Source organism: Dendropsophus ebraccatus, chromosome 15 (assembly GCF_027789765.1).
Source record: "Dendropsophus ebraccatus isolate aDenEbr1 chromosome 15, aDenEbr1.pat, whole genome shotgun sequence".
NCBI lineage: Eukaryota > Metazoa > Chordata > Amphibia > Anura > Hylidae > Dendropsophus > Dendropsophus ebraccatus.
The window spans coordinates 27,206,407-27,231,828 of NC_091468.1; positions in this window are offsets into that span (position 1 = coordinate 27,206,407).

A 25,422-nucleotide genomic window follows, 5' to 3' on the forward strand; every position below is an offset into this window, starting at 1 on the left:
CTGGCACTACGGTTGGTTGTATATAGCTGTTTTAATATTCTTTGAACGCCATTGTACTGTGCCATACCCACCGGATTACACCAGCTCGTTTTCACCTCCCTTTCCCCATACCACGCCCCTCCCTACCTTTTTTTTGTGGTTTATTTGTCCCGCGTTCTTTGTTTTTCCTACTCGTCGACCTACCCATGTCCCCATTGTTATGCCATGTTATTAAGTTCTGTGGCTTCTTGCAATTTCAAGGTTTACACGCATTCACTATATTGGTGTTTGCACACTATATTACCTGCCTTTCTGCTCCGCATTTCGTTGGTATGCTATTTTCCTGCACAACCATTGTTTGCTTGTTTTATTACATCTTGTAACAAATTTCAAAAATTTAAATAAAACAAAATTTGATAGAATATGAGTGGTGACATGAGTCTCAGTAGTAAAACATTAAACAGCTTTACTGTTAAGTTCTTCAATATAACAATACACTTTTCACTGAAAAGATAAATCTTCACACAGATTTTTAGTGCTTGACCACGTTGCGACTCTGTAGCCACAATCTGACCCCCCCAAACCACTTGTACCATCAGATAGCTTTTTTTAATCCAAGATCTGTCCTGCAGTCTGTTCGGCAGGTGATGCAGTCATTGTCCTAAAAAAACAACTTTTAAACTGGCAGCCCCGTGCCCAACGGCCATGGCCTAGATTGTGTATGCATTAGGCTGGCACAACCTCTCTGTCCCTCCTTCCCACCCTCTTCAGCATTAGGAATGCTCCAGGCAGATTGCCTCCTATTCATCAGCTGTGTGAACACTGAACATGGGCTGTATTGTTAATGCACCTGTGCAATGTTCAGACAGGAGTAAATGTCTCAGTAGCATTCCTAATGATGAAGAGGGTGGGGAGGAGAGACGGATGGGTGATGCAAAGTTAGGGCACAGATACTTTAAAAGTTGCTTTTTAGGACAATAACTGCATAACCTGCCAAACGGACCCCAGGACAGATCTTGGATTAAAAGCAGCTATCCGAAGGTACAAGTGGTTTGCGGGGGTCAGATTGTGGGTACAGAGTCCCTTTAAGAAGGTGCTTGAGAGTAGTAAGAGAGAAGAGAGGTAGTTGTAGCAGTGCTTGAAGAGGAGAGGAGTGAGTCTCATTCGTGGTTATCTGGGTGTATCTAAGTGTCCGCGGGTGTCCCAGTTACCTGCACTGCGCAATAGGATACGGAAGCCTTTGGTACTGGCTGCTTTGTCATATCGAGGCTAGTTCCTCTTGTGCTCAGGTTATTGCCTTTCTTCTTTTAGATGTGTTCTTGGCGTGGTTTAAGGTGTTGCTTGGTGACCTCTCCCTTTGAAATGCTAAGCACTGCATAGTAAACATAGTAGGAGTGGATAAAGAACTGTTGGTCTCTAGCTGCATATGTACAGTACTGTGTCTAGACTAGACTACACTGAACTGAACTGCTCACACGGAGCCAACTAACTCCTCCTACAGGGGGTGAGTGTGTGTGGATCACAGGGATGGGTAGAAAGAGAGAGATCACCTCCTATAGGTCAGTAACAAGCACATGGTATAACAATGTTAACCCAATACTGACTACAGCTGTGCAACACATACAAATATAAAACACTGACATCTAGTGCTGAAACTTTAGAATACCTCATCACCACTTTTAACCTGGAATAAGAACTTTGTGACAGGTGCATAAGGCTCTCAGTAGTGGGACACCACAAGGGGCAGGTAGGGGATGGGTGAGAGATAAGTATAGGGTGGACAGTAAAAACACAGGCAGGGGATGGACAGGCGGAGGGTAGGCAGGCAGAGGATGGGTATGGAATATTCACGGGGTGGGTAGTAGGCAGAGGACTTGCTGTTCATGTTGGAGAGGTTCTTTAATTTATTTTCTTTTAGGAAAATCATTGTTGTTTAATATGAACATTTCCTATCTGCTACCAGGAGAGAAATTAGTAACAATTTTCAACAGAATAAACAGAGAATAAGAAGAGGAAGAAGCTTAACTCCAATGATAATCTGAATTTCCTCTTATCTTCAGTCATTCAGCTGCGGATATTTAAGGTGGTGGAAGGTTCTGGAAGTGCAGAATTTCCTCTGAAATAAAAGGTGCTTCCTCACAAAACAGAACCTGAGAGTGTGAACAGGGCTGAGGATGTGACATAATGCAATGTGGCCAAGTGATATCAGCTAACATCAGCCTTTCATGTTTCGGCTTAGTGCAACTACTACCCCTAGCATCCCTGTCCTTATAGTAGAGTGCATTTGATGGAACGTAAAGAAATATATGGCATTGTTTGGTGCCATTATTTAGACACTGTATATATAGGAGCCTTTAAACGGACCTGTCCCTCTTGGCTGCCCCAATATGAGGCCATATTAGATCATATATAGTCCATGTATGTTCCCTGTGACTAATTCAGATATGGAACACTTTTATCACATCATGAAACTTTTATAAAAGGAAGTGCTGATTCCACGGCATGACCCCAATCAATCTGCAGCGACCTCACAATCTGCATAACCGATCCTATTGTCATCTGAGCTTTTGAACTTTTATGCAGCAGATGTTTTTCTGATGTGTAACGGATATTTCTGTCCTCCTGCTCTGGGGGTACAGTTCTTGTTTTCTTCTTACTTGTGTACAGTATCTCAGCTGCTGGTCATTAGAAGTGGATGGGTTCCTTCTGCATGTTGGTGGCCCCTGATAGATGATCCCTTCCTCTTATACATTACACTGTCACATTCAGTCACTGCTGAATAATAAAACAATTATACAACAATATATATATATATATATATATATATATATATATTTTTTTTTTTTTTTTTGCTGTTCCTTTCTATTTAAGAATTCCTGGAACTCTTTCCTTTGGTTGGGCTATGTGTTTGCACAATGACTCGCTCAGTCAATCAGTGTGTGCCCCGCCGCAGTCATTGATTGGCTGAGCAGAATGTCCAGATGCCGGGAACCCCAGAAGCAAGTTGGAGTTCGGGCCTGTAATGTATGTACCAGGTCGCGGGGGGGTTAAGGGGGCTGCCTTTTACATAATCGCAGCTGTATGACAATTCCGCTGCAAATATTTTATCTCATTGAAAGTGACAGTAAAGAGATCCGCATTGTGAAATGTTACATGTGAACCCACCCATAAGGATTATTACACTGTAATGTATAGTACTGGCTCTAACTGTCCATGTGATGCTGTGCTGATGCCTCATGGGATTGAGAGGAGAAAGAGAGAAATAATGCAGTTTGAAATCTGAATGTCAAGATGGTGGCTCATCAGAGGCCACATGACCTAGATACAGTAGTGAAATGTATGAATGCAGCAGAGCTCGGATGAAAGAGATGACACTGCAGGCATAGTGGCAGTGAGTGTGCATTATATGGGCAAACAAAAAAAATACTTGAATAGGGACAAGTATGAGATTGCGGAGTGGTCTCTAGAACTGGGCCCTGACTGGGGCCTGGGTGGGTGCGTGACCCACCACTCCATTCGCTCTCTATGGAACCACAGCATAAAAGTAATAAAGGGTTGTGAATGTTGTCATTATATGTTAGTTTTTCTATTTCTAGTACTATATTAGAATGTCTTTAATACAATGACATTCCTCAGCCTTAATTTTCCCATAACTGCTGAGCGGCCTCCATCATGTGACCCCATGTAGCAACATATCACAATCTCCTGATAGGATTTCTATAAATGTGATTTATCATTTCCTTTAGAAGACAAGTCCTGCAGAGTTCTGACCCTCCTTGTATTTGTAGGATGTGAGCTCGGCAGCTGAAGTGGCCTGTGCTTTTTTAAAGCTTTGGCGTGATATGTAAAGGTTTGTGTTTGCTGATCTTCAATAGAGATTTTCCTCCCCTGGGATCACAGCCACTGTAAGTATGTAAGAAATGTCCATATACTCAGATGGGAAATGCTACAGGCTCAGAACTGCATCATATGAACGCTCTGCTCCTCCATGTAGGTTCTTCATGTACAGTGTTTTGGCCCAACCTATTGGTTAAACATCACTCAGTGCTTTATAGGCATATAATAGCCATAAGGGCCCCAAACAGGTGATTATCTCCGAACTGTGTAATATTAATGTGTTTATTATCGCTGTACTATGACATTACTGGTTGTATCATCTCCATACTGTGACATCACTGTGTTTATTATCTCTGTACAGTGACATCCGTCTGTTTATTAACCTCTTAAGGACCCATGACGTACCGGCACGTCATGGATCACTGTCACTTAAGGACCCATGACGTACAGGTACGCGGGTCCTTTAAGAGGGCGCCGCGGACCGGCCGCATGCGATCGGGAGAGATGGCCTGCAGAAATACACTGCAGGCCATCTCTCCCTGTCGGCATGGGGGGTTGTTAACCCCCCCCATGCCGACGATCGCCGCTATTGGCTGATCTGAACTGATAAGCCAATAGCGGCGATCGGAACATTTCCGGGTCATCGGTAACCCGATGACCCGGAAAAAATGGCAGTCGGTGCTGTCCGAGGACGGCACCGACCGCCATTACTGTAAAAAGTAATGGTGGCCAGGTGCCACCGGCCCGATCGCCGTGAACCCAAAAGTTATAAATACCTGCTCTGGACCCCTCAGCTAGGTAGCTGAGGGGTCCAGAGCAGGTATTCGTACATTACTCACCTGTCCCGGGGTCCTGATCGGCGTCTTCCGGGTTCGCGGCGTCCTCGTGTTGTCGTTCGGGTCTTCGGCTTCTTCCGTGACGTCACGTTCGGCTATTTTCGGCTCCAGCGTCGGGTTTTCGGGATTTTCCGCTCTGCTGCCCTCTAGCGGCTGATATGTGTAATACACTTATCAGCAGCTACAGGGATGTTCAGTATGTAATAAAAGTTTTTTTGTTTTTTTTTTATTTTTTTTTTTCTATTTTCCGCACCCTATCGCCGCTGAGTGTTGATCAGCATCGCACGAAAGTGCGCTGCTAATCAGCAACTCCTCCTTTTTGGCGTAGGGTGTTTTTTTTCTATATCCTACTGCCACGGTCTGCTGATAAGTGCCGCACATAAGTGCGGCATTTATCAGCAACACCATTTTTGCCGTAGTTTTTTTTTTTATACTTACTGTAAAAAAACACGTAAAAAACACTACATTACACCACACTACACTACATTGAATAAAGTTTGACACTACACCACTACATATCCCATATACCAATCCCTATATAAAAGTGGCCCCCAGGGTGTTTTCGGCGTCAGAGGGATACGTTATTATTGCCTCCAACACCGAAACAGCCAGTGAGGATGAATGGGGGGATCCTTCGTTCCTCCATTCATCCTCATCATCCTCATCATCCAGTGACATGTCTGGGGGGTAGCGTACGCTGCCCCCCAGACACGTCTTTTCTGCCAGTACCGTCCCAATAAGAGATGACGGTATGGCGTAAAATTCTACACACTCTGTGAGCGTACCTCAGGGTACACTTACAGATTTAGGGTACGTGCATACTGCGGAATGGCGAAGGATAACCCTTTGTGCATTCCGCAGTTAGCACCCACCGGCGGACTGATGCGGGCGCGCGTCTCCGTCCGTGTCATAGACTCCATTCTATGCACGTGCATAGAATGGAGTCTATGACACGGACGGAGACGCGCGCCTGCATCAGTCCGCCGGTGGGTGCCAACTGCGGAATGCACGAAGGGTTATCCTTCGCCATTCCGCAGTGTGCACGTACCCTTAGAGTGTATGAAGGAAGGGACACCCGAATCCAGCGCCCAGATGCCCCCTCCCCCCCAATCCTCCGAGTTAGTGGGAAGGTCGTCCGGGAACTGATCTTCCCACTGCTGGATAAAGGTTACCACCTGTACGGGGATAACTTTTATACCAGCACCCCCTCTTCCGGTCCCTCGCTGCCCTGTAGCTTGCGGCACGATCCGAAAATATCAGAAGCAGTAATAGCGCCCTAATATTTAGCAGCCATGGAGCGGACCCAGCGCTTCTGGATATGAAGGACACCGTATCGTACAGGGACAACATTTTCCAGGTGACGTCCCCCACACTGGAGACCGGGAGACCCCAGAAGAAGTGCAGAGTGTGGCGTAACAGGGGGATCAGGAAGGACACCATTTTCCAGTGTGACGCCTGTCCTGATCCCCCCGGCCTCTGCATACAGGATCGCTCCAAGGCGTACCACACGTCATTGGGGTTCTACATTATCTAAATTCTGTCCCTTATTCCTATTTCAGGGGTCACATTGATCCGGGGATTATTCTGATCGCCATTATGGAGTCGGGAAGGAATTTTTCCCCTGTGATGAGGCTACTGTCGTCTGCCTCACGAGGGGTTTTTGCCTTCCTCTGGATCAACACAGGTTGAGTTTGATGGACACCTGTCATTTCCAACCTTATAAACTAATAATTGGCCTAATACCCCCAAATAAATTAGAATTGTCCCTTTTCCCCAGCTAAGTAGGTATGGCCGCCATTCCCATTAGAGGATGCCATGATGCAATTACAAAGCCTCTGTGCGGCCAGGACAGTAGAAACCCCCCACAAGTGACCCCATTCTGGAAACTACACCCCTTAAGGAATCTAACGAGGTGGGCAGCGGGGATATGGCCCCCTGGTGACGGCCATATTTGGGACGTGAAAATGAAAAAAATGGTATTTTTTATTTTCACGGCACATGTTCTACACATGTGCCCGTCACCAGTGGGGTCCATATGCTCACTGCCCCCCTTGTTGGATTCCTTATGGGGTGTAGTTTCCATAATGGGGTCACTTGTCGGGGGTTTCTACTGTCCTGGCAGCACAGGAGCTTTGTAATTGCGACATGGCCTCCATCCTCCATTCCAGCCTCTAAATGGCGCTCTGTCCCTTTGGTGGCTTGCCCTGTGCCCATAAGGCACATTATGTCCACATGTGGGGTATTTTCGTACTCAGGGGAAATTACCCTACACGTTTTGCGTTTATTTTCTTTTTTAACCCCTTGTGGAAATGGAAAAAAATCAAGGCTAGACCAACATTTAGTGTAATTTTTTTAAAATTTTTACTCTAAATCATTAAACTTGTCATGATTTTTTCATTTTCACAAGGGGCTAAAAGGTAAAAAAAAAACACTAAATGTGTAGCGCAATTTCTCCTGAGTACGGAAATACCCCACATGTGGACATAAAGCGCCATGTGGGCGCAGGGTAAGCCTCCAAAGGGAAGGAGCGTCATTTGGTTTTTTGAGGCTGGATTTGGCTGGATTGGATTTCGAGGGGCCATGTTGCATTTAAAAGGCCCCTGTGTTGCCAAGACAGTTGAAACCCCCCACAAGTGACCCCATTATGGAAACTACACCCCTCAAGGAATGTAACAAGGGGTGTAGTGAGCATATGGACCCCACTGGTGACGGGCACAAATGTGGAACATTGTGGCGTGAAAATGAAATATTAAATTTTACACTATAATGTTGGTTTAGCCTTGAATTTATCATTTTCACAAGGGGTTAAAAGAGAAAAAAAAACACAAAATGTGTAGAGCAATTTCCCCCGAGTCCGTAAATACCCCACATGTGGACATAAAGTGCCGTGTGGGCGCAGGGCAAGCCTCCGAAGGGAAGAAGCGCCATTTGGATTTTGGAGGTTGGATTTGGCTAGAATGGATGATGAACGCCATGTCGCATTTACAGAGCCCTCGTGCTGCCAAAACACTGGAAACCCCCCACAAGTGACCCCATTATGGAAACTGCACCCCTCAGGGAATCTAACAAGGGGTGCAGTGAGGATATGGACCCCTTGATGACGGGCACATTTGTGCCGTGAAAGTGAAAAAATGAAATTTTTCATTTTCACGTCACATTGTTCCACATTTGTGCCCGTCACCAGTGGGGTCCATATGCTCACTGCACCGCTTGTTAGATTCCTTGAGGGGTGTAGTTTCCAGAATGGGGTCACTTGTGGGGGGTTTCCAGTGTTTTGGCAGCACGAGGGCTCTGTAAATGCGACATGGCCCTTGAAATCCATTCCAGTGAAATCCAGCTTCCAAACGCTCCTTCCCTTTGGAGGCTCGTCCTGCGCCCCCTTGGCACTTTATGTCCACATGTGGGGTATTTCCGTACTCGGGAGAAACTGCGCTACACATTTTGTGTCTTTTTTTTCCTTTTATCCCTTTGTGAAAATGAAAAATTGAAGGCTAGAACAACGTTTTAGTGTAAAAAATACTTTTGTCTTTTTTCACGCCACATTGTTCGGAAAATCTGTGAACCACCTGTGGGGTCCAGATGCTCACCGCACCCCTTGTTACATTCCTTGAGGGGGTGTAGTTTTCTAAATGGTGTCCCTTTAGGGGTGTTTTTTAGGTTTCGGCACCCCAGAGCCTCTGCAAACCTGAAGTGGTACAGTCAGAAATGACCAAATATAACGGAGCCATTGAAATGCACTAGGCGCTCCCTTATATCTGAGGCTTGTGGTTGCGTCAAATAGCGCAATACGGCCACATATGGGGTATTTCTATAAACTGCAAAAAAGGGGCAATAATTATTGGGGTGCATTTCTCTGGTAATAGGTTCATAATTATGAAAAATATTGGATTACAATAAAATCTCTGCACAGAAAATTAAAATTTTCAAATTTCTTACACACTTAGCTTTTATTTCTGTGACTCCCCTAAAGGGTTAAAACACTTTCTGGATATGCTTTTGCAGAGTGTGGGGGGTGCAGTTTCTGAAATGGGGTGCTTCGTGGGGCTTTCTAACACACAGTCCCCTCAAATACACTTTGGATAAACCTGAACAGGTCCCTAAAAATATCTGATTTTGAAATTTTACTGAAAATTTGGAAATTTGCTGCTAATGTTTTACGCTTTCTATTGTTTAAAAAAAATGAAAGATAGTTTAATAAATGCTGCAAGCATAAAGTAGACATGTTGCTAATGCTATTTAATATATAATTTATGTGATATAACCACTTTCTGTATACGCAAAAAAGTTTTAAAGTTGGAAAAATGCATTTTTTCACAATTTTTCACGCTATTTTGTTTTTTTTCATTAAGATTTGTTATAAGTATCGACTCCAATTTACTAGAAATGGGAAGTACAATATGTCACGAGAAAACAATCTCAGAATCAGCCGGATAGGTAAAAGCATCCCGAAGTTATTAATGAATAAAGTGACACTGGTCATATTCATAAAATTTACTCCGGTCCTTAAGGCCATTTCAGGCCCGGTCCTTAAGGGGTTAAAGGGGTAGTTCACAAAAAAAAAAAAAAAATCTTTCAAATCAACTGGTGCCAGAAAGAGATTTGTAATTTACTTCTATTAAAAAATCTCAATTCTTCCAGAAATTATTAGCTGCTGTATGTCCTGCAGGAAGTGGTGTATTCTCTCCAGTCTGACACAGTGCTCTCTGCTGCCACCTCTGTCTATGTCAGGAACTGTCCAGAGCAGTAGCAAATCCCCATAGGAAACCTCTCTTGCTCTCCAGACTGGAAAGAATACCAATATTCAGTACTGTGACATCAGTGTCATTATCATCCTTCAACTGTTTACTACCTTGTAATGTGACATGATTTCAATTATAACCCCTCTATTGTGACATTACTGAGTTTATCTCTGTAAAGTGACTTTGCTCTGTTTATCTCTGTACTATAACATCATTTTGTATCTCTGTACTGTAAAATCATTGGGGAGATTTATCAAAAATGGTGTAAAGTAGAATTGTCTTAGTTGCCCCTAGCAACCAATCAGATTCCACCTTTCATTTTTCAAAGAATCTATGAGGAACGAAAAGTGAAATCTGATTGGTTGCTAGGGGCAACTAAGACAATTCTACTTTACACCAGTTTGATTTATCAAGACTGGTGTCCTTGTACGCTGGTCTTAAATTAGACCCCGCCCGGATTCACTAAGAGGCGCATCTTTTGGTGTACGTATACATCGTTCGTTTGCTGGGATCAGAAGTAAACAATCGTAGTAACGATCAGAATTATGATCGTAACTAGCAGGTTTTTCCCAATAGAGCTAGGATAGTTTATCATTAATCGGTGAAAAATAACTTTGTCTGTATATCACATGCTGCACACAGACTATACACAGTATATACCATATGCTGCACACAGACTATATACAGTATATACCATATGCTGCACACAGACTATACACAGTATATACCATATGCTGCACACAGACTATATACAGTATATACCATATGCTGCACACAGACTATATACAGTATATACCATATGCTGCACACAGACTATATACAGTACATACCATATGCTGCACACAGACTATATACAGTATATACCACATGCTGCACACAGACTATATACAGTGTATACCATATGCTGCACACAGACTATATACAGTATATACCATATGCTGCACACAGACTATATACAGTATATACCACATGCTGCACACAGACTATATACAGTATATACCATATGCTGCACACAGACTATATACAGTATATACCATATGCTGCACACAGACTATATACAGTATATACCATATGCTGCACACAGACTATATACAGTATATACCATATGCTGCACACAGACTATATACATTATATACCACATGCTGCACACAGACTATATACAGTATATACCATATGCTGCACACAGACTATATACAGTATATACCATATGCTGCACACAGGCTATATATCATATGCTGCACACAGACTATATACAGTATATACCATATGCTGCACACAGGCTATATACAGTATATACCATATGCTGCATACAGACTGTATACAGTATATACCATATGCGGCACACAGACTATATACAGTATATACCATATGCTGCTCACAGGCTATATACAGTATATACCATATGCTGCACACAGACTATATAGAGTATATACCATATGCTGCACACAGACTATATACAGTATATACCATATGCTGCACACAGACTATATACAGTATATACCATATGCTGCACACAGACTATATACAGTATATACCATATGCTGCACACAGACTATATACAGTATATACCATATGCTGCACACAGACTATATACAGTATATACCATATGCTGCACACAGACTATATACAGTATATACCACATGCTGCACACAGACTATATACAGTATATACCATATGCTGCACACAGACTATATACAGTATATACCATATGCTGCACACAGGCTATATATCATATGCTGCACACAGACTATATACAGTATATACCATATGCTGCACACAGGCTATATACAGTATATACCATATGCTGCACACAGACTATATACAGTATATACCATATGCTGCACACAGGCTATATATCATATGCTGCACACAGACTATATACAGTATATACCATATGCTGCACACAGGCTATATACAGTATATACCATATGCTGCATACAGACTGTATACAGTATATACCATATGCGGCACACAGACTATATACAGTATATACCATATGCTGCACACAGACTATATACAGTATATACCATATGCTGCTCACAGGCTATATACAGTATATACCATATGCTGCACACAGACTATATAGAGTATATACCATAAGCTGCACACAGACTATATACAGTATATACCATATGCTGCACACAGACTATATACAGTATATACCATATGCTGCACACAGACTATATACAGTATATACCATATGCTGCACACAGACTATATACAGTATATACCACATGCTGCACACAGACTATATACAGTATATACCATATGCTGCACACAGACTATATACAGTATATACCATATGCTGCACACAGGCTATATATCATATGCTGCACACAGACTATATACAGTATATACCATATGCGGCACACAGACTATATACAGTATATACCATATGCGGCACACAGACTATATACAGTATATACCATATGTTGCACACAGACTATATACAGTATATACCATATGCTGCTCACAGGCTATATACAGTATATACCATATGCTGCACACAGACTATATAGAGTATATACCATATGCTGCACACAGACTACAGAATTATTATCTCATGCAGTTTTGCCACAATTTCAGCAGTAAAACTCTGCTATGAAAAAGCATTGTGTGTATTATGGCAAAGAGCAATATTTCCCTTTTCACTTCAGGGCCCCCTACCAAATAGTTTTCTACAAAAAAACTAAGAAAAAACATGTAATTCAGTGACAGGTGATGTCTTCTTTAATCTCAGGTGTCACTTTCCTTTTCCTCTCCATCTGGCCTGGACCTCCAGGATGATTTCTTGCAGCTACAATTCTTCTCTTTACAACCTGCAAGACAAACATCTCAGGCTCCGCACATTTCGTTCAATTTCCTACCCTTTTTTCTTAATGAGTGTGTGGGTTGTCCCCTGTATGTAGGATCCTCTGCTGTGCCCCCATATAGTAATAATGTCCCCTGTGCCCACATATAGTAATAATATCTCCTGTTGTGCCTCCGTATAGTAATAAAGTCCTCATGTTGTGCCCACCTATAGTAATATTGCTCCCTGCTGTGCCATCATATAGTAATAATGTCCAGCCCTGCTGTGCCCCCTGCTCTAATGTGCCCCCATAGTATATACCCCCTGCTCTAATGTGCCTCCATAGTATATGGCCCATGCTCTGATATGTGTCCCCATACATAGTATATACCCCTGTTCTGATATGTGTCTCCATACATAGTATATACCCCCTGCTCTGATATGTGCCCCCATAGTATATGCCCCCTGCTGTAATATCCCCTTACATAGTATATGCCCCCTGCTCTGATATGTGACCCCATACATAGTACAGTATATGCCCCCTGCTGTAATGTCCCCATACATAGTATATACCTCCTGCTCTGATATGTGTCCCCATACATAGTATATACCCCCTGCTCTGATGTGTCCCCATACATAGTATTTACCCCCTGCTGTAATGTCCTCCATAGTATATATACCCCTGCTGTAATGTCCTCCATAGTATATACCACCTGCTCTGATATGTGACCCCATACATAGTATATACCCCTGCTCTGATATGTGTCCCCATACATAGTATATACCTCCTGCTCTGATATGTGTCCCCATACATAGTATATACCCCCTGCTGTAATGTCCTCCATAGTATACACTCACTGGCCACTTTATTAGGTACACCTGTCTAACTGCACGTTACCACTTAATTTCTAATCAGCCAATCACATGGCGGCAACTCAGTGCATTTAGGCATGTAGACATGGTCAAGACAATCTCCTGCAGTTCAAACCGAGCATCAGTATGGGGAAGAAAGGTTATTTGAGTGCCTTTGAACGTGGCATGGTTGTTGGTGCCAGAAGGGCTGGTCTGAGTATTTCAGAAACTGCTGATCTACTGGGATTTTCACGCACAACCATCTCTAGGGTTTACAGAGAATGGTCCGAAAAAGAAAAAACATCCAGTGAGCGGCAGTTCTGTGGGTGGAAATGCCTTGTTGATGCCAGAGGTCAGAGGAGAATGGGCAGACTGGTTCGAGCTGATAGAAAGGCAACAGTGATTCAAATAGCCAACCGTTACAACCAAGGTAGGCAGAAGAGCATCTCTGAACGCACAGTACGTCGAACTTTGAGGCAGATGGGCTACAGCAGCAGAAGACCACACTGGGTGCCACTCCTTTCAGCTAAGAACAGGAAACTGAGGCTACAATTTGCACAAGCTCATCAAAATTGGACAGTAGAAGATTGGAAAAACGTTGCCTGGTCTGAGTCTCGATTTCTGCTGCGACATTCGGATGGTAGGGTCAGAATTTGGCGTCAACAACATGAAAGCATGGATCCATCCTGCCTTGTATCAACGGTTCAGGTTGGTGGTGGTGGTGTCATGGTGTGGGGAATATTTTCTTGGCACTCTTAGGGCCCCTTGGTACCAATTGAGCATCGTTGCAACGCCACAGCCTACCACAATGTACCCAACATCTGATGGCTACTTTCAGCAGGATAATGCGCCATGTCATAAAGCTAGAATCATCTCAGACTGGTTTCTTGAACATGACAATGAGATCACTGTACTCCAATGGCCTCCACAGTCACCAGATCTCAATCCAATAGAGCATCTTTGGGATGTGGTGGAACGGTAGATTCGCATCATGGATGTGCAGCCGACAAATCTGCGGCAACTGTGTGATGCCATCATGTCAATATGGACCAAAATCTCTGAAGAATGCTTCCAGCACCTTGTTGAATCTATGCCACGAAGAATTGAGGCAGGTCTGAAGGCAAAAGGGGGTCCAACCCGTTACTAGCATGGTGTACCTAATAAAGTGGCCGGTGAGTGTATATACCCCTGCTGTAATGTCCCCCATAGTATATACCACCTGCTGTAATGTCATCCATAGTATATACAACTGCTGTAATGTCCTCCATAGTATATATACCCCTGCTGTAATGTCCTCCATAGTATATACACCTGCTGTAATGTCCTCCATAGTATATATACCCTTGCTGTAATGCCCCACATAGTATATACCACCTGCTGTAATGTCCCCCATAGTATATACCACCTGCTGTAATGTCCCCCATAGTATATATACCCCTGCTGTAATGTCCTCCATAGTATATACCCCTGCTGTAATGTCCTCCATAGTATATACCCCTGCTGTAATGTCCCCCATGGTATATACACCTGCTGTAATGTCCCCCATAGTATATATCCCTGCTGTAATGTCCCCCATAGTATATATACCCCTGCTGTAATGTCCCCCATAGTATATATACCACCTGCTGTAATGTCCCCCATAGTATATACCACCTGCTGTAATGTCCTCCATAGTTTATACCCCTGCTGTAATGTCCCCCATAGTATATATATTCCTGCTGCAATGTCCCCCATAGTATATATACCCCTGCTGTAATGTCCTCCATAGTATATATACACCTGCTGTAATGTCCTCCATAGTATATACCACCTGCTGTAATGTCCCCCACAGTATATATACCCCTGCTGTAATGTCCTCCATAGTATATATACCACCTGCTGTAATGTCCTCCATAGTATATATACCACCTGCTGTAATGTCCCCCATAGTATATATACCCCTGCTGTAATGTCCCCCATAGTATATACCACCTGCTGTAATGTCCTCCATAGCATATACCCCTGCTGTAATGTTCCCCCATAGTATATACCCCTGCTGTAATGTCCCCCATAGTATATATACCCCGGCTGTAATGTCCTCCATAGTATATATATCCCTGCTGTAATGTCCCCCATAGTATATATACCCCTGCTGTAATGTCCCCCATGGTATATACACCTGCTGTAATTTCCTCCATAGTATATATCCCTGCTGTAATGTCCTCCATAGTATATACCCCTGCTGTAATGTCCTCCATAGTATATACCCCTGCTGTAATGTCCTCCATAGTATATACTAGAAAATGTACTCGGCGCTGCCCGGGTAAAGAGTGTCAGTGTGTTAATTAGATTTGTTCTAAGGTGCCCAGGAGGCCAAGCTAAAGGTGTTGTTTCATCAGTGGAATTAGTGTATACCTGTAGTGCATAGTTGGAGGGGTTCTGTATACCCACAATGTATAGTTTTTAGGGGTCTCGAATATCTGTAGTTCATAGTTGGGGGGGCTGTGTACCTATAGTTTATAGTTGGGGGGTCCTGTATACCTGTAGTGTGTAGTTGGGTGGGCTGTATACCTGTAGTGTATAGTTAAAGGAGGTCCTGTATACCTGCAGTGTACAGTTGGTGAAGGTCCTGTATACCTGTACTGTATAGTTCGGGGGTCCTGTATACCTGTAGTATATAGTTGGTGCTGTATACCTGTAATGTATAGTTGGTGGATGTCTTGTATACCTGTAGTTTATAGTTTGAGGGTCCTGGATACCTGTAGTGTATAATTGGTGTAGGTCTTGTAAACCTGTAGTATATAGTTCGGGGGTCCTGTATACCTTTAGTGCATAGTTTGAGGGTCCTGTATAACTGTAGTATAGAGTTGGTGGAGGTCCTGTATACCTGTAGTGTATAGTTTGGGGTCCTATATACCTGTAGTATATAGTTTGTGGAGTTCCTGTATACCTGTAGTATATAGCTTTGGGGTCCTGTATACCTGTAGTATAGAGTTGGTGAAGGTGCTGTATACCTGTAGTATAGAGTTGGTGTAGGTCCTGTATACCTGTAGTGTATAGTTTTAAGGTCCTGTATAACTGTAGTGTATAGTTTAGGGTCCTATATACCTGTAGTATATAGTTGGTGGAGTTACTGTATACCTGTAGTGTATAGTTTTGGGGTCCTGTATACCTGTAGTGTATAGTTTGGGGTCCTGTATACCTGTAGTATATAGTTGGAGGAGGTCCTGTATACCTGAATTATATAGTTGGTGGAGGTCTTGTATACCTGTAGTGTAAAGTTTGGGGTCCTGTATACCTGTAATATATAGTTGGTGGAGGTCCTGTGCACCTGTAGTGTATAGTTTTGGGGTCCTGTATACCTGTAGTGTCCTGTATACCTGCAGGGTCATATTTACCATTAGGCACCCATGGTCTGGTGTGTAGGGTAGCACCTTGCAGAGGGGCAGTACCCTCCTGTTCAGACTTGCCAGAAAATCTGGTGTCTTTTCGAGGGGGGTATGGCGGTATTGGTCAGGTCTGGTATAGCGGTGTTATCCAGTCACAGTATGCCGGTATTGGTCAGGTGTGGTATGACAGTGTTATCCAGTCACAGTGTGGCAGTATTGGTCAGGTCTGGTATAGCGGTGTTATCCAGTCACAGTATGGCGGTATTGGTCAGGTCTGATATGATGGTGTTATCCAGTCACAGTATGGCGGCATTATTCAGGTCTGGTGTGGCGGTGTTATCCAGTCACAGTATGGCGGTATTGGTCAGGTCTGGTATGACAGTGTTATCCAGCACAGTATGGCGGTATTGGTCAGGTCTGGTATGACAGTGTTATCCAGCACAGTATGGCGGTATTGGTCAGGTCTGGTATGACAGTGTTATCCAGCACAGTATGGCAGTATTGGTCAGGTCTGGTATGACAGTGTTATCCAGCACAGTATGGCGGTATTGGTCAGGTCTGGTGTGGCGGTGTTATCCAGTGTTACCCAGTCACAGTTTGGTATACCTGTAGTGTCCTGTATATACATGTACTGTATAAATGGAGTATGGGGTCCTGTATACATGTACTGTACAGTTGGAGTAGGAGGTCCGCTATACATGTACTGTATAGATGGAGTAGGGGGTCCTGTATATACATGTACTGTATAGATGGAGTAGGGGGTCTACCAGTTATTACTGTAGAAGTTGTGAGGCAGCTTCCCTAGCAACCATTGCTCCCTGTAAAAATGAAAGCAGTAATCCTATTGGTTGCTAAGGCTCCAACTGCCGTGTCTGCTGCAGCTAATTATATCTCCTGTGTGCAGTGTGGAGATTTTCCAATTCATCTCTATGGGGCGCTGCTCTTCCCTCTCCCCCTCCTCTCCTGTACATCTGGCAGGGACGGGACCTACGCTAAAACCTTCCCGGGCACCCAATGTATCTGTGTGCCAATTTTGAGGTCAAACGGTTCAGGCGTTTGGAAGTCTATTTGGGACAGACAGACAGACAGACTTTGATTTTTATTATATAGACTAGAAAATGTACCCGGCGCTGCTTGTTCTAAGGTGCCCAGGAGGCAAAGCTAAAGGTATTGTTTCATCTAAGTTAATCAGTGGAATTAGTGTATACCTGTTGTGCATAGTTGGAGGGGTTTTGTATAGCCACAATGTATAGTTTTTAGGGGTCTCGCATATCTGTAGTGCATAGTTGGGGGGGCTGTATACTTGTAGTGTGTAGTTGGGGGGGCTGTATACCTGTAGTGTATAGTTGAGGGAGGTCCTGTATACCTGCAGTGTACAGTTGGTGAAGGTCCTGTATACCTGTACTGTATAGTTCGGGGGTCCTGTATACCTGTAGTATATAGTTGGTGCTGTATACCTGTAATGTATAGTTGGTGGAGGTCTTGTATACCTGTAGTTTATACTTTAAGGGTCCTGGATACCTGTAGTGTATAATTGGTGGAGGTCTTGTATACCTGTAGTATATAGTTCGGGGGTCCTGTATACCTGTAGTGCATAGTTTGAGGGTCCTGTATAACTGTAGTATAGAGTTGGTGGAGGTCCTGTATACCTGTAGTGTATAGTTTGGGGTCCTATATACCTGTAGTATATAGTTGGTGGAGTTCCTGTATACCTGTAGTGTATAGTTTTGGGGTCCTGTATACCTGTAGTGTAAAGTTTGGGGTCCTGTATACCTGCAGTATATAGTTGGTGGAGGTCCTGTGCACTTGTAGTGTATAGTTTTGGGGTCCTTTATACCTGTAGTGTCCTGTATACCTGCAGGGTCGTATTTACCATTAGGCACCCATGGTCTGGTGCATAGGGTATCACCTTGCAGAGAGGCAGTACCCTCCCGTTCAGACTTGCCAGAAAATCTTTGGTCAGGTCTTGTATAGCGGTGTTATCCAGTCACAGTATGGCGGTATTGGTCAGGTCTGGTAAGGCAGTGTTATTCAGTCACTGTGTGTCGGTATTGGTCATGTCTGGTATGGCGGTGTTATCCAGTCACAGTATGGCGGCATTGGTCAGGTCTGGTATGGCAGTGTTATTCAGTCACAGTGTGTCGGTATTGGTCAGGTCTGGTGTGGCGGTGTTCTCCAGTCACAGTGTGGTGGTATTGGTCAGGTCTGGTATAGTGGTGTTATCCAGTCACAGCATGGCGGTGTTGGTCAAGTGTGGTATGGCAGTGTTATCCAGTCACAGTATGGCGGTATTGGTCAGGTGTGGTATGACATTGTTATCCAGTTACAGTATGGCGGTATTGGTCAGGTCTGGTATAGCAGTTTTTTCCAGTCATAGTATGGTGGTATTGGTCAGGGTTGTTATGACAGTGTTATCCCGTCACAGTATGGTGGTATTGGTCAGGTCTGGTATAGCGGTGTTTTCCAGTCACAGTATGGCGGTATTGGTCAGGTCTGATATGATGGTGTTATCCAGTCACAGTATGGTGGTATTGGTCAGGTCTGGTGTGGCTTTGTTACCCAGTCACAGTTTGGTGGTATTGGTCAGGTCTGGTGTGGCAGTGTTATCTAGTCACAGTATAGCGGTATTGGTCAGGTCTGGTGTGGCAGTGTTATCCAGTCACAGTATGTCAGTATTGGTCAGGTCTGGTATGGCAGTGTTATCCAGTCACAGTATAGCGGTATTGGTCAGGTCTGGTGTGGCAGTGTTATCCAGTCACAGTATAGCGGTATTGGTTAGGTGTAGTATGGCAGTGTTATCCAGTCACAGTATATGGCGGTATTGGTCAGGTCTGGTGTAGCAGTGTTATCCAGTCACAGTATATGGCAGTATTGATCAGGTCTGGTGTGGCAGTGTTATCCAGTCACAGTATTGCGGTATTGGTCAGGTCTGGTGTGGCAGTGTCATCCAGTCACAGTATGGCGGTAATGGTCAGGTCTGGTATGAAAGTGTTATCCAGCACAGTATAGCGGTATTGGTCAGGTCTGGTATGAAAGTGTTATCCAGCACAGTATGGCGGTATTGGTCAGGTCTGGTATGGCAGTGTTACCCAGTCACAGTTTTCTATACCTGTAGTGCCCTGTATATAAATGTACTGTATGGATGGAATAGGGGGTCCTGTATATACATGTACTGTATAGATGGAGTAGGGGGTCCTGTATATACCTGTACTGTATAGATGGAGTAGGGGGTCCTGTATACCTGTAGTGCCCTGTATATACATGTAATGTATAGTTGGAGTAGGGGGTCCTGTATATACATGTACTGTATAGATGGAGTAGGGGGTCCTGTATATACATGTACTGTATAGATGAAGTAGGGGGTCCTGTATATACATGTACTGTATAGATGGAGTAGGGGGTCCTGTATATACATGTACTGTATAGATGGAGTAGGGGGTCCTGTATATACATGTACTGTATGGATGGAGTAGTGGGTCCTGTATATACATGTACTGTATAGATGGAGTAGGGGGCCCTGTATATACATGTACTGTATAGATGGAGTAGGGGGCCCTGTATATACATGTACTGTATAGATGGAGTAGGGGGTCCTGTATATACATGTACTGTATAGATGGAGTAGGGGGTCCTGTATATACATGTACTGTATAGATGGAGTAGGGGGTCTACCAGTTATTACTGTGGATGTTGTGAGGCAGCTTCCCTAGCAACCATTGCTCCCTGTGAAAATGAGAGCAGTAATCCTATTGGTTGCTAAGGCTCCAACTGCCATGTCTGCTGCAGCTAATTATATCACCTGTGTTTGCAGTGTGGAGATTTTCCCATTCATCTCTATGGGGCGTCGTTCTTCCCCCTCCCCCTCCCCTCCTGTACATCTGGCGGGGATGGGACCTTCGCTGAAACCTTCCTGGGCACCCAATGTATCTGCGTGCCAAACTTGGGGTCAAACGGTTCAGGCGTTTGGAAGTCTATTTGGGACAGACAGACAGACTTTGATTTTTATTATATAGATACCCCATTCACTCATACTCACCTGATCTGGGCGGGGGATGGGTCTTCTCTCCTGGTTCCTTCAGCTGGCAGCCGCTGTGACAGATCGTCTAGCAGGCTCTGTGACGTCACCTCCCTGCTGCAGCTGGAGAGATCAGGTCTCCTACCACTTGAGGTCCCCTCTGCGCGCTGTCCTCTCCTCAGTGAGGTCAGAGGGGAGGAACGGGGTGGGGGGTCGCAGCAGGAGTGTTGTTCGGGACCTTCCAGGAAGCCTCTATCAGGGGGAAGTCTGAGGAGCCTGTCGGGCGGGAGATGTGTCAACACACAGTTAAAGGGGTATTCCCCCCAAAATTATTTTTGCATTAATACATTGCCCACCCGTAGCATTCCATCTTTCCAATATCAATTTATTACGAATTCTGCACAGTTTTGTTGTTATCCAGATGCATTCACCCCCACCAAACAGATAGAATCATCAAATCTAAGTCCAACCCGACACGCTCCCTGCTCCTGGCCCGCACCCTCCGAGACGGCATCACGTGTCCTCCCTTTCTTCAAAGGGCCGGGTTAGCACTTCTAACCCAGCCAATCTGAAGAGAAGGAGGACACTGACGGGGATGGCTGATGTTAGAGAGGGAGATAGTGATCAGTGCAGCTGTCACTGTCTCCCTCTCTAACAGCAGCCACCCCCATCACCCGTACCGTGTGTGTCCCCCAGACCCGGAGCACTCTGTGCCCCCCAGCGCTCACCTGCACTATTCCCCCTGACTGCGCTCACAATGACAGCGCTCACCCGCGGCAACCCCCCCTGCGATCACCCGCGGCATTCATTTTCCACAACCCCCCCACCCCCCGGTGTCACCTGCGGGCATTCCCCGCCACACGCACCCGCCCCTTGTCTCACCTGCGGCAGCAATCCACCCAATCACCCCCCCGTCTCACCTGCGGCCATTCCCCGCTCTCACCCGTGCCACTCATCATGCACCCGCCCCTCGTCTCACCCGCGGCAGCACCCGACCCCCTGTCTCACCTGCGGCAGCACCCGACCTCCCTACCCCGTCTCACCTGCGGCAGCAACCGAACGCCCCCCCCCCCCGTCTCACCCGCGGCAGCACCCGACCCCCCCGTCTCACCTGCGGCAGCACCCGACCCCCCTACCCCGTCTCACCCGTGGCAGCACCCGACCCCCCCCCTCCCCGTCTCACCCGCGGCAGTACCCGACCCCCCCCCCCCCCGTCTAACGGGCGGCCATCACCACCCCGGCCTCACCCATGGTCCTCCCCCCCCCTCACCCGCTGTAGCACCATCCCAGTCTCCCTGCTCTTCCGAGGCCTCCCGCAGCTCAGTAGCATGATCGGTGCTACTGAGCTGCGGGAGGCCTCTGAAGAGCAGGGAGACTGGGATGGTGCTACCGCGGGTGAGAGGTGTGGGGGGGGGGGGGAGGAACAGGCTGCCATGGGTGAGGCCCGGGGTGGTGATGGCCGCCCGTGAGACGGGGTGGGGGGTCGGGTGCTGCCGCAGGTGAGACGGCGGGGGGGGGGGGCGGAGTAACATGCTGTCAAGGGTGAGGCCGGGGTGGTGATGGCCGCAGGTGAGACGGGATAGGGGGGGTCGGGTGCTGCCGCAGGCTACATCTTCAACACCAACTCAGCTCTACTACATCTTCAACACCAACTCAGCTCTGCTACATCTTCAACATCAACTCAGTTCTGCTACATCTTCAACACCAATTCAGCTCTGCTACATCCCCAACACCAACTCAGCTCTGCTACATCTTCAACACCAACTCAGCTCTGCTACATCCCCAACACCAACTCAGCTTTGCTACATCTTCAACACCAGTTCAGCTCTGCTACATCCCCAACACCAACTCAGCTCTGCTACATCTTCAACACCAACTCAGCTCTGCTACATCTTCAACACCAACTCAGCTCTGCTACATATTCAACACCAACTCAGCTCTGCTACATCCTCAACACCATCTCAGCTCTGCTATATCCGTATCACCATCTTAGCTCTGCTATATCCGTATCACCATCTCAGCTCAGCTCTATCTGTATCACCATCTCAGCTCTGCTATATCCGTATCACCATCTCAGCTCTGCTATATCCGTATCACCATCTCAGCTCTGCTATATCCGTATCACCATCTCAGCTCTGCTACATCCTCAACAGCATCTCAGCTCTGCTACATCCGTATCACCATCTCAGCTCTGCTACATCCTCAACAGCATCTCAGCTCTGCTATATCCCCATCACCATCTCAGCTCTGCCATATCCCCAACACCAACTCAGCTCTGCTACATCCTCAACACCATCTTAGCTCTGCTATATCCGTATCACCATCTCAGCTCTGCTATATCTGTATCACCATCTCAGCTCTGCTATATCCATATCACCATCTCAGCTCTGCTATATCCGTATCACCATCTCAGCTCTGCTATATCCATATCACCATCTCAGCTCTGCTATACCCGTATCACCATCTCAGCTCTGCTACATCCTCAACAGCATCTCAGCTGTGCTATATCCCCATCACCATCTCAGCTCTGCTACACAATCATCAGACATAAGCAGTGCATGATGGGAAATGTAGTTTCCTATCTTGAATATAGAACATCTTTTAGAAAAACTTGTAACTCTGGAACGGCAGCAGCTAGAAAGACGGGGGACAGCTCAAAATACTCAGGGGGGCTTGGTGAGTAAGACCAGTTAGGCTTGGGAGCATTTCATTTTTTTTGCTCTTGGGGGGAATACCCCTTTAACCCTACACCTCCCTGGACAGCAGGTATTGCACTGCTGTGTCCGGGTGGTATTTTGTGCGGGAATAGCTCCGGAACTCCACTTCCGGGTTCCGGCTGGTGGGGGCCCCCTAGTGGTGGAGGCCCAGGGGCACGTGCCCCTTGTGCCCCCCCTTTAATCCGGCCGTGACCACAACTGAGCTCATCCTCACGTTCTGCACCTCTCATCCAAAAAGTGGGGCCTCCATGACCTTTGCCCTATGGCAGCGCTTCTGGACAGTTAGGGAGCTTGTCTTCCAAAGGACACAATGCATATGGGCCCTTATTTGCCCCCTTAGCGCAGACTCATTGCAGCCTGATTTATACAGTGACCCATTTTCCTGCAACTCTTAAGAGCTTTGTCTCTTTACACAAGCCTGAATAGTGTCTGTAAGCCAAGAGTTTCTGTCATCTGCATAATAAATGTCTCCATAAAACAGATCAGATCATAAGAAATCAATTTGCAACCTCAAATAAAATATTCTCTTGTCTTGCCGTACAGCCCAGATAATGGTAAGTATGCCAAGGAGATTAAAGTGGGTGGAAGGGCAGAGCTCATTGGAGACTTGATGCATGAGCTCTTTGTCATATATTAGAGTCACTCTGAGATCCTGAGGACAATTGGTGTAAGCAGCAGCCCAAACTGTGAGGCCTGTGTCCTGATCAGATGGATGTGAACTGAATTAGCTAGGCAACTGGCAAGACAGGGGACTTGCTTCAGTATGCTAATAAGGCTGGCAGGGAAAATATTCTCTGGAATACAGAAACTAAACATAACTATATAATACTGCCCCCTATGTACAATGCCTCTTGTGTACAAGAAAATAACTACTATAATAATGCCCCTATGTACAAGAATATAACTACTATAATACTGCCTCCTATGTACAAGAATATAACTACTATAATACTGCTCCCATATACAAGAATATAACTACTGTAATACTGCTCCAATATACAAGAATATAACTACTATAATACTGCTCCTATGTACAAGAATATAACTACTATAATACTGCTCCTATATACAAGAATATAACTACTATAATACTGCTCCTATGTACAAGCATATAACTACTATAATACTGCCTCCTATGTACAAGAATATAACTACTATAATACTGCTCCTATATACAAGAATATAACTACTGTAATACTGCTCCAATATACAAAAATATAACTACTATAATACTGATCCTATGTACAAGAATATAACTACTATAATACTGCTCCTATATACAAGAATATAACTACTATAATACTACTTCTATATACAAGAATATAACTACTATAATACTGCTCCTATATACAGGAATATAACTACTATAATACTGTCCCCTATATACAGGGATATAACTACTATAATACTGCTCCTATATACAGAAATATAACTACTATAATGAAACGAGTGAGAGCAGTTCGGCCGGCACCAGCTGATGTAGACACAGATAAGGACTGAGGACTAGGGGATATGCAGTAATAGAGCGGTGTAGACAAACCACAGCAGGTCGGGGTGCAAGGAACAAATACAGTCATAAATCTCGAAGTGTGGAGAGAAAGAATTCCGCACTCACCGGTCAGGAAAGTAGGGGATTTATTGATTCATACACCGACGGCTTGAGCTGGGAGGGGGTGTATGAATCAATATATCCAGCTCAAGCCGTCGGTGTATGAATCAATAAATCCACTACTTTCCTGACCGGTGAGTGCGGAATTCTTTCTCTCCACACTTCGATAACTACTATAATACTGCTCCTATATACAAGAATATCACTACTATAATACTGCTCCTATATACAAGAATATAACTACTATAATACTGCTTCTATGTACATAAAATGCTCTAGAAGCTTCATGGCTCTGTATGCTGCTAACATCTCTCAGAACTGTTCATTTAAGGTCGACTATTATCCAAAGCTGTAAATGAATCTGTCTACTGAGAGCGCATAAACTATTCCTAATCCAAACACTGACATTAAAGTAAATTCCAGAAAGTTCTGGATGAAGAACAAGATGTCACTTGTAGCTTCAGGACGTTATTTCTTCGTTTTAAAATGTCTAGCATAGTGACATATATTGTATATGCAGTTAGACCAGAGTGAAAATCATTTACATTATGCATATGGTGAACATATAGTTACCAATGTGACCATGCACCGTTGTACCTTCTTTACTGCTGTCTCTATTTTAGTTGTTTTTGTGTAATTCCCTGTATAAGTTATCAATAGCTTCCATTTAATGTCTTTG